The sequence below is a fragment of the Arvicola amphibius genome, chromosome 2 (assembly GCF_903992535.2).
Source record: "Arvicola amphibius chromosome 2, mArvAmp1.2, whole genome shotgun sequence".
NCBI classification, from domain to species: domain Eukaryota; kingdom Metazoa; phylum Chordata; class Mammalia; order Rodentia; family Cricetidae; genus Arvicola; species Arvicola amphibius.
The window spans coordinates 122,270,996-122,282,447 of record NC_052048.2 but is presented as its reverse complement, the minus strand read 5'-3'; the positions used below and the strand labels follow the sequence as shown (position 1 = coordinate 122,282,447).

At 43.2% G+C, this 11,452-nt stretch overlaps 1 pseudogene; it reads right to left on the bottom strand.

The window, feature by feature from the left end:
- Positions 1–818: 818 nt before the first annotated feature.
- On the bottom strand, positions 819–1,861 carry LOC119807304 (annotated as a pseudogene).
- Between the last annotated feature and the right edge of the window lie 9,591 nt (positions 1,862–11,452).

Sequence of the window (11,452 nt, the reverse complement as noted above, 5' to 3'; positions counted from 1 at the left end):
TGAAGACAAGGTTCAGCAAGTAAAGGACTTGCCGCATAAGCATAAGTCCCTGCATACAGATGTCCAGAACCCACCCGAAGCTGGGTATGGTGGCAGGCATCTATAACCCTAGCCCTGGAGGGTGCAGAGACAGGTGGAGCCCTGGAACTTGCTAACTGGCCAATCTAGGCAATCAATGAGTTCTCAGCTCAGGAGAGACTTTGCGTTATATGGGCAGATAGCATCAAGGAAGACACCAGACATTGGCCTCTAACCTATACCCATGCATACACACACTCACATATACACATATTCACTGTAAACAAAAGAATTGACACACACCAAAAAAATTTTATGAAAAGATGATGTACTGTGTCCCTGTGATGACAATATGGCCTGAGTGTGCATCAGGTACAAAGGAGAAACAGCCCTGAAATGGGTCAGTGAATTTCTGTTACTATTTTATAATTGGAATTATCTTGTCAAAAATTAGGAGGATAGGCAAAAATGCTTAATCTTTTTAAGCATCTCTGGTACAACTGCCACAATTTATCTAATTGATATTGCACTGCATGGAAAAATAGTTGTACTTTTTTCAAACCATGGCTATGTACTTGTTATATGACAGTTATTAGAAGAAAAATGTCCTATTCAAACTGCAGTAGCTTTGCTGACCTGGGATCACCGTTCCTTCTGTGGCATTGAATGCCTACATTGGCCATTTAGCACATTTTTACAGTTCCTCCATAGCATTTGGGACAATGGTCTCAGAGTAACCTGCAGCTTTCCTGACAACTCCTCAAATTGCAGCGCCTTTGTGCTGTTTTTCAAACCTTCTGTTATTCATACCCACCACTTCCTCCACCAGATTCATAGCCATCACCATAGGGTTTGCCTGAGCTTTTTCCACCACAACTGCCCTGCTTTGTGGGTTCATAGTTTGATTGCTTCTGCCCACTGTTACTTCCAAAGTCATTATTGTCCCCACCATCACCACAGTTACCTCCAGCAAAATTTCCTCCTTCGTTGTAACCACCATATCCCACCCCCTCCACCACCACATCTGCCACCTTGGTTCCCATATCCTGGTCCACCACCACCATGGCCTCCTCCACTACTGTAACCATGACCACACCAAAGCTGCCAACATCCCCTCCAAATCCATTACACCCACCATCACCACCTCCACAACTGCCTCTGCTGCCACCACCTCCACCACCATAGCCTCCTCTTCCACCAAAGTCTCCACCACGACCAAAATTACCTCACCACTTCCAAAGTTTCCTCCATGACCCATAAAGTTGCCAGATCCACCCCCATAACTGATCTGTGGTTCAGCAGACTGCATTTCTTATTTAGAAAGGGCTTTTTCCACTCAACAATTTTCCCATTGACCTCTCTGGCATTTTAAACAACATTATCAGCTGTGCCATAACCATCCAAAGTTACAAAAGCAAACCCTCTTTTTTCCACTGTGCCTGTCTTCCAGAACTTCTATAGTTTCAATCTCACCATACTTTTCAAAGTCGTCTCTCAGATTCTATTCTTCTGTATCCTCTTTAATACCATAACAAACATTTTCTTCACTGTTGGAAGGGCACCAGGCTTTACAGAATGCCCCTCCTAGAAATGGCTGTCTTTGGTTCCAGCACACGCCCATCAATCTGTGTGACCGAACACACACCACAGCAACCACCTCTTCAATACATGAGTAAGTCACAAAACCAAAGCCCCTGGGATGTTGTGTTTGGGGATCTCTCATCACCACATAATCTGCAAGCATGCTCCATTTCTCAGAATGTCCTCTTAAGCTGTTATCTGTAGTTCCAAAGCTCAAATCCCCAAGAAACAGCTTCCTCAACTGTTCTGGTTCCTTTGGGTCATAGCCTCCATTTGAGATCAGCCTCTCCTCTTGCTCTTATTCATATTCCCCACATAGCTCTGCTGATTAAAACCCTTTCCTGCCTTTTCACCATTGCTTCTGCTTGTCATGAGTGGCTAACTCTGACACTGGAAGCCCCAGGGTCAGGCCTCTAGATTAAGACTCCATCAACCTAACTAGAGATAGAATCATTTTTCCTAATAACGTCAAGCTAACCTATGAGGAAATGTGTTCATCTGATGATGCTCCAGTTGGATCTATGGAAATGCAGGGAAACATTTGCTGTGCATTCTTACCTTAAAACAGGGGAAGAGCACATCCACAATGCAAGTAAAACAATGTATTCAGTAGGATTCCAATTCTGAAAATAAAGAACTCTCTATTTGCCAAGTACAAAATGGGAAATGTTTCTCTTGGTGATGGGATTATTTTCTTCTTTGTACTTTTACTATTTCCCCTAAATGACCATATGTTTCTACTGTAATCTGAGAAGTCAAACGAGAATTTTTTTGGTTAGATGAGTGATCCCATGATTATGTTTATTTCTTAATAAGTATCCATTCATATTCTGACATGGTAATACACACTATATGTGTGTATGTTTATATATGTTGTGGACATATGCACGAGGTGCTCACATGTATGTGGTGTTCATGTGTGTGCATGTCCCAAAGTTCCGGGTTTCACCTTCCATTTCTTTGCTTCCATCATCTTTGCTTCTTGTGAACTCTCCAGTCCTCCACACACTCAGACCACTTTTCTGAAAAGTGATGAATTCCAAGTACTTAAACTCCAGCCTTCTCTTGAGGGTTTCTAGAAGGTGGCCATTCCCAAGCTCAGCTTGGATAGGATCATCATGGACCCTGCTTTTGAGTCCCAGGGTCACTTTCTGGGAAGCTAGACTACAGCTTGGCTCATAAACCCTTTGCCAGGGGTGTTTAAAAGTGATGCCTCCATTGTTAGAATATAAAGAGGACACTCCAGAGAGTGAAACCCTAAAACTGCCCAGCTTCAAGGATACTCTGAGACATACTACCGCGGGCGCACCCTCAGATTCAGTGTAGGGAGCTGGACTCCCTGTTCTCGAGTTACTAGCAGAGGTTTGGATTTCTCCTGGCATTAGCAACATTCTCCCCTTTCTTTTCTTATGCATTTTCTAAGACAGTTCAGCAGGACAGTGTGTTGGACTTCAGCATACGGTCTGTGTTCTCCCATCTCCTTTTCCTTTTGCGTCTGGGAGGTCCTCTCTCACATTCTAGTACTTTTTTTTTTTTTGAAAAAGCTTGCATATCCTTAGCCACCAAGGCAGGGTCTCTGGCGGCCCAAGTCTGATCATCGTCACATACCTGTAAATAATTAATAAGCCGTGTTTGGTTAATAAGCAACGTTCAGCTCTGAGATTAGTAACAGACTTTAAAATCTAGATGCAGCTGGTGACAATTAGTGACACCAGGTTGTCTCAGTGTTTCAAAGCTTCGAGAGGGAGACTGAATGCTGCCAGATGTGACCAAGCTGAAAAAAAAAATAACAACAACAACAAAATAGAGTGTAAGGGGGTTGGAGGGTATGCAGGTTCATACACACGCACCCGCAGTGGGATGTCTTTGACTCATACAAATACCAACTCTGCCATCACCTCCCAAGACCCTGTGACTCCTCCTCGCTGTTATGACTCTCTCCACCTCCTCATTTCCCTAGAGTGAGCATCCTTTTTCAATCAAAACTTGGGGCTCAATGGTTGGCCATGGGCTCAATGAAGAATGCCATGGAAAGGTTGGGAGAAATTGGTTTCTCAATAGTGAGGTGTCTGCAGCGATTCCCAGAGACCACCTTCATTCAGCCACACTGAGCAGCTAGCTTCCTTAGGTTCCAAGAAGAAGGTGGATCTTACCCAGCGGGGCTCATGGTTTCCCATTCAAGTTCTTCCTGCCATCATACACTCTTCCGATGCCTCACGCCTACCTTTCTCCACAGGAGCAGTTACAGGTCTTGCTGTGAGTTCCTCTGGCTTTGGCCTGCTCTCTTCAGCCCCCAGTGGATGGTTCAGTTCAGCAGGGAGCCTTCTCTGCTCTCTGCTCACAAGGGACCTTCTTCAGTCAGTCCTAACTTTCCTCTTCCAACCCTCCGACTGGTTCCTCCTTCCCTTGAGCACCAGGCACTTCTCAAGAATCCTTTCTTCATCTAAACGGTCCCCCTCTTGACAGTGGCTTTGAACCCATCTTCCGACTTTCTCCTCAGCATGGGCTCTATCATAAATGATTGAGAACGATCCAGAAACATCTCTGCTTATACAGTTGCACAACACATGGGGCAATTCCTGCCTTCGATAGGCAGAAAGCAGCAGAGAGACCATTCGTGTACGCCATTTCTCCATACAAAGGACAAGAGTGTAGGGACAGGTGAGAGTGGTCTTACCCTAGGGCCACTGTCCCCTGGGCAGTCTCTATCGCTTTCCTATCTGCAATCCAACCACATCTCTCACTGGAGGCCAGGGTGAATTTAATAGTAGAACTCTTGCCTAACATGTGCAAGGCTCTGGATTCCCCATGAGTAAACACACACACACACACACACACATACACACACACACACACACGAGACCACACAGAATAGCTAACATATTAAACATAGTAATTTTTTTCTCTTTTGAAGACAAAAAGAGATCCCTTTTTAGCAAAATTGGACTTAATAGGTTCCTTTTATGTTTCAAACTCCCTTCCTCACACAGAGTCTTCTCTGTGGCCTACTCCTCAGAGGGTGCTAGTCTACAACCATTGACTGGAAGAAGTACCAACAGCCTCTTCCCAGATCGGCACTGGATTCTCTTCTCTCCCATGCTTCCCCTTCCTACTCTTTGGAAAGAATGAGAAGTTTGGCTGACATATTTGTCAGTCATCTAATGTCCTAACTATAGCTTCATTGCAATCCGTGCGACTTGGGGAACTTCGTGGCCCTGTTTGAACACAGTTTCTTCATCCATAAGATAGAGAAGTTGCTAGGTGATTCATGGTCTCTGTCACCGTCTACACTTGGTGAATTCTTCATCCTCAGACTTTATTCCTTGATCTGCAAATAAGGATCTTAAGGTATTTACATCTTAAGTATCACATGTCATTGTGGAATGGAAAGACCTTTCTTGATCTCAACAGAATTTATAGGAAGAATAAAATAGATGAAGGGGGCACAGGGCTCCCACAAACATCATTTCACATGTTTTCTTGACTTAAAGTCCCTCTAACAGTTAAATTTCTCCTGGGGTCACTAATCTTCTAACCTGTGTTTAATATTGCTATAGAAATTATTCTAGAAGGGCTCAGCTCCCAAAGTCCAGTCGAAGAGAGGGAAGAGTGATAATATGAGCAAAGGGGTCAAGACCATGATAAGGACACCCACAGAAACAGCTGACCTGAGCTGCTGGGAACTCAGTGACTCCAGACTGACAGTAGGAGAACCTGCATAGGACTGAACTAGGCCCTCTGAATGTGGGTAGCAGTTGTATGTCTGGGGCAGTCTGTGGGGTCGTTGACAGTGGGACAAGGATTTATCCCTAGTGCTTGAACTGGCTTTTTGGAGCCCATTCTCTTTGGAAGGATACCTTGCTCAGCCTAGATATGTGGGGGAGGGCCTTGGTCTTGCCCCAAAGCAATGTGTTAGACTTTGTTGACTCCCCATGGGAGGCCTTACCTTTTCTAGTAGTGGATGGAGGTGAGGTGGGGGAAGGTGGAAGGTGACTTTTTATAATCCTGACCACTTCTTAGGAAGTGCTTCCATCTGAAACTCCACACGAGGATAAATTAGGCTAGGGATGGATTTAATACACCTGGGGAATGCTTTCTTTCTAGAATAATTGTTTTCTCTCTAGAATAATTGCTTTCTCTCTAGAATAATTGCTTTCTTTCTGTTTTCTTGGTACCTGATTTTTAATTAATTATTTTTTTTAAAAAACAGTCTTTTCTTATTTTACACACCAATCCTAGTTCCCACTCCCTCCCCTCCTCTGTCATCAAAACTCAGTCCATTCGGCTATCCATCATAGACTAAATACCAGCAGCTCTCTAGGAATCTCTCAGGCCTTCTCTGTCAGAGTCAGGCTGAGAGTGCCGAAGCATCAGCCTCCTGGACTGGGCAGCAGCTGGGTTCTCAGCCTCTCCAGTGTGCAGTCGGCCATCATTGGCCTACCTAGATTATTGTAGGTGGAGTTTTCCTGTCCCACAAGCCTGCTCCCAAATCACCACACAGAGACTTAATAGTAATGACAAATGCTTGACCAATAGCTCAGGCTTATTATAAATTAGCTCTTAAAACTTAAATTAGTCCATTTCTTTTCATCTATGTGTTGCCACATGGCTCACAGCTTGTTACCTCATTTAGTACTTGTTCTGCTCCTCTGAGTCTGGCTGGCGATTCCCAACTCTGCCATTCTTCTTCCAAGAATTCTGTTTGACTCTCCTGCCTAACCTTATCCTGTTCAAGTATTGGTCAGTCAGCTTCTTTATTAACCAATGAGAGTAATACATATTCACAATGTACAGAAGGATTATTCCATAGCAGATTATACTGTATAATCAAATCTAATAAAGTCCCTTTTGTAATGTGCATTCTTTCTATTGGTTCTGCTCCTCTAGAATATCCTGGTTAATGCAACCACAGAGAACAGACAAGAATCACCAGCAAAGCAGCAACACTCAAAAGGAAGATGGACAGGGCCTCTGAACCAAATGGGGATGGAGCTGGGAAGAGTTTGGCAGCAGCATGGTATGATGGGAACACAGAGAAATAACAAGATGGTGGCAGGAACACAAGAGCTACCCATAAAAGCAAAGACACAATGGAAAGTTTGGGTGATTTGTGAGTCCTCTCCCAAGGGACTTCCAGAAAGATTCGGAGAGGAGCAAGAGAACAGCCTGGACTTCTAGTGTGGCAAGCAGAACTACTGTTCTCTGCATTCTTGCTATAGAGGGCAGATTTTCTTTTAATTGCTTAACTTTATTTTATGTGCATTGGTGTGAAAGCATCAGATTCCCTGGAACGGGAGTTAGTTACAGACAGTTGTAAGCTGTCATGTGGGTGCTGGGAATTGAACCTGGATCCTCTGGAAGAGCAGCGGAAGCAGCCCATGCTCTTAACCACTGAGCTATCTCTCCAGTCCTAAAGGGTAGATTTATTGGTTTACTGGAAAACAAGATTGAAAGGACCAGCTGTGATGTGTTCTGGCATGCATATTTCCACGGAAACAGCAGTAGACACACTGGGGTGGGCGCCATGGAGATCTCCTGCGGCTGCTGCTTGGGGAGCACACAGCTTTCTACTATGTCTCTCTGAACCTCAGTTTTCTCATCTACAAACAGAGATCAGAATTTCGTGGGTCACCAAATTTTCTTCTAACTTGAAAACTCTACTGATTCTATGTCCAAATTGGAAGGCCCAGTTGGGGCCCTTTGGGTTTAGTAAATATTTAATTAGTTTACCTATAAACCAAGTCATTTCTAGACAGGTGATATGAGTACTATCCTTTCCATTAAGTATTCTTTTGAGACTTTAAAAAAATGAGAAAGAACAGAATACAAAACTTTGAAAAAATTCTGTAAGAGACTTAAAACATTTTGTATTACTGAGAAAGAACACAAAGAAGCTGGTGGCCAGAACTAACGTTATACAGCAGTGTTTCTCAACCTTCCTGATGCTGCGACCTTTTAATACAGCAACTCATGTTGTGGGGACCCCCAGCCATAAAATTATTTTGTTGCCACTTTATAACTGTAATTTTGTTACTGTTATGAATCATCATATAAATATCTGGCATGCAGGCTATGTGATATGTGACCTCCCCAAAGGGACAGTGACCCACAAATAGAGAATCATTGCTATCAGTGGAGATAAAATGGCAGTCTAAACACATACTGACAATAAAGTATAAGAAGCTAGAAAGCAAGGAATGAAGGAGGAAGACAATGCTACCTTCTTATTGATCACTATTTTATTAGAATATCTAATGAAGAATGAATTTGGTGAGAACATTATAATCAGGACAAAGTCTGTTTAAAATTTTATAAATCCAACCATCCCCCTTTCGGGCGTAGCTAGATGTACCTCAAAAGCCCAGGAGTAATTTCTGAAAGAGAGTTGGTGGTTATGACAGCCTCCCCCACTGTCTCTTTCACACATCAATGAAATCCTGTAACAAGAATACCACATGGGAGAGTTCTAAGACCTCCACCTCATCTGCCTCCAGAAGTCTCCACAGTGATGACTGAGGTTCTTGGTGCACTGTGGGGGTGATGCTAAGGACCGGAAGCTACAGGTTCTTCATAAAGCAACCTTTGTGAGAATAGTGTTTGGAATTTTTTCCCTAGAGGCTCAAGTTCCTGGCACATATTCAGTACCTAATGGATAATGGCTAAGTAAAAACATATTGAATCAAGAAAAATTATTTTAAAATATTGATTAGGCTCAGCAAGATGGCTAGGTGCATAAAAATACTTGTCACTGAACCTGAGTTTGGTCACTGGAAACTACATGGGAAAGGGAGAGAACCGACTCCCGCACGTTGTCCTTTGACACTTGCAGGGTGCACACATGCATACACACACACACACACACATACACACACACAAGATATATAGATAGATAGAGACAGAGATATAGAGAGGTAGATGGATGGATAGATAGGTAGGTAGGTAGATAGATAGACAGAAGATAGGTAAGTAGATAGATAGATAGATAGATAGATAGACAGACAGACAGACAGACAGAAGGTAGGTAAGTAGATAGATAGATAGATAGATAGATAGATAGATAGACAGACAGAAGGTAGTAAGTAGATAGATAGATAGATAGATAGATAGATAGATAGATAGATAGACAGACAGAAGGTAGGTAAGTAGATAGATAGATAGATAGACAGACAGACAGAAGGTAGGTAAGTAGATAGATAGATAGATAGATAGATAGATAGATAGATAGACAGACAGAAGGTAGGTAAATAGATAGATAGATAGATAGATAGATAGATAGATAGATAGATAGATAGAAGATAGGTAAGTAGATAGATAGAGAGAAGGTAGATAAGTAGATAGGTAGGTAGATAGATAGATAGATAGATAGATAGATAGATAGATAGATAGATAGATGGATCGATGGATGGATAGATAGATAGCTAGATGATAGATAGATAGATAGATAGATAGATAGATAAATAGATGATAGATGTAAAAAATAGAGACAACATATTAACATGAAATAGTCCATCTGTATCTACTCCAATATCTACTCCACACAAAGCCATCTCTAAATTTTGTCAGAGTACATCATACCTTTTTCTGGAACCATTCCTTGGTCACCCGCCCACCCAAGTGTGCAGACTTCGCCTACATTCATCCAAGTCTGTTTGAGAACAAGCACTTTCTCTTCCTCTGACCTGCTGGCCCCAGATGATGCTGTATCTCAAATGGATGGAAAGTACCCCAAAACAACACAACCACCCCCTCCCATTTTCAGCTTCAAAGTAACACTCCCACCCCCCACCGGAAAAAAAACTCAAAGTCTAAAGAAGTTAAGAACCAAGTTGTTCAGGTCAGAGGTAAAAATGGGGGAAGGGGAATCCATTCGATGTGCTTTGAACAGGCTGTTGGAGGTTGCCAGGTCCTGAGCAAGTATCATTAAAGAAAAGCACATGCAAGGACACCCCAGTGTCTGTTCTGCTTTGAAAACAAACATCTCCCCATAATTAGAAACAGCTTTAGTCCCATGCCAGATGTCTGGGCTTCCCTTCCATTTTCAGAAATATCATAAAGAACCATTAGTGGCAGTGTGAAATGTCCTGGCTTATTTTATTTTTTAATCTGTCCATCCTCATGTTTTCAGTCTGACAAAACAGTGCCATTTGATTCCTCTTAAAGATTTTTGTGTGCTGCAGAGAAGGGGCACATGGAGAGGATGCACATGCACCAAACGCTGAACGCCAGAAATCCTGCCACACACAAAGAGCTTATAAAATTTTCACAAAATGTCTTTTAATGGTCTCTCTTTCTCTGTTATAGAAACACACATGCACACACACACACACACACAGAGAGAGAGAGAGAGAGAGAGAGAGAGAGAGAGAGAGAGAGAGCTCAATGAGGCCTGAGCACTCCCTAGAGAGAGTGACTGAAAGCTCTTACAAGCAGGAGGTCTGTGGCATGGGGGCCTGAGTCATCTTCTCCCTGAATCCCACGCTCATCAGACCCCTGGGGAATATACTGACAAGTTCTGGAAACCATGTTTGGAAAGGGATGTTAATCAATTAAAAGAAAGGCCAGAGCATGGGGAAGCACAACCAGGATGAACCTAGGTACTTCAGCTCTTACAAGCAGGGGGTCTGTGTCTTGATCCTCTCTTGACCCCAATGTTCAAATTCCCTTCCACTGAATGAGTGTGTATAAGACCGTGCTTTATGTATACTTCTTGACGGTAGCAGGGACGGTTAGCACAGGCATACAAGACAGAGGTGTGGCAGCTCAGTTTCAACACCTGAAGAATTATCACAGAGTAGGGGGCAGAGCCCTCTCATCCTCTGGTGTGCAGAAGAGAACTAGATTAGGGAAAGGCACAGAAACATGGCTCCTACTCAGAACTGTTACTGTTTTGAAAAGTACTGTGGTGGTTGGGCACATTCTCAGCACCCGATTTGAAATTTTGGAGGAACAAATAAAGACAAGAGGGCATGTGCTCAAATTAGCTACCTGGTTACGAAGTTTTTACTGAACCTGATGCCAGACGACATTGAGAGGAGGGTGGACAGGCAACTATCGCAGTTGACTTTCTATTGCTGTGATAAAGACAACCCAACCAAAAACAACTGTGGGAGGGAAGGGTTTATTTGGCTTACATGTCCTGGTCGCACTCTATCACTGAGGGACACAAGCGCAGGAACCTGGAGGCAGGACCTAAAGTAGAAACCATAGAGGAGTCCTGCATACCAGATTTCCCTCCATGCCTTTCTCATCCTTCTCTGTTATACAGTCCTGGATCAAACACTCAAGGATGGTGCAGTTCACAGTGGACTGGGTCCTCCCTCCTCATCCCTAATCAGGAGAATGTCCCTCAGAGTTGCCTAGAGGACAATCTGATGAAGGCATTTTCTTAAAAAACAAAACAAAACAAAAAACCCTCCTACTTCCCAGATGACTCTAGCTTTTATCAGGTTGACAAAAAACTAACCAAGACAACGACAGAAAGAGGCAAAGCTGATTCTTCCTGTTTGAAACTTGCGGTTTGTTAAGGAATGCAGACAATCATGTAGGTAATCGTATTGGCACAGTGTGAGACAGGCCAGGATAGGGGCAGTGGAGACATCTCATAATGAGTACTCATGAATCCCGAAAGACTTAGATCAAACAAACATGAGATGAGATGGCGCTGGTGAGGGGAATTGCAGCATCCATGAGATCCACAATGGAGGCAGCAGTGTTGCTCAAAGAATAACTCTTGGAGAACCCCCTCCATAGTCTTGACGCTAGCCATCCCTTTAACTTCTAGCTCAACTTACCCTTAGCCTGCAATTTTTCTCCTTGCAGGTCAGCCTTCTTTGATGGCTGAGATCTGCTTTGG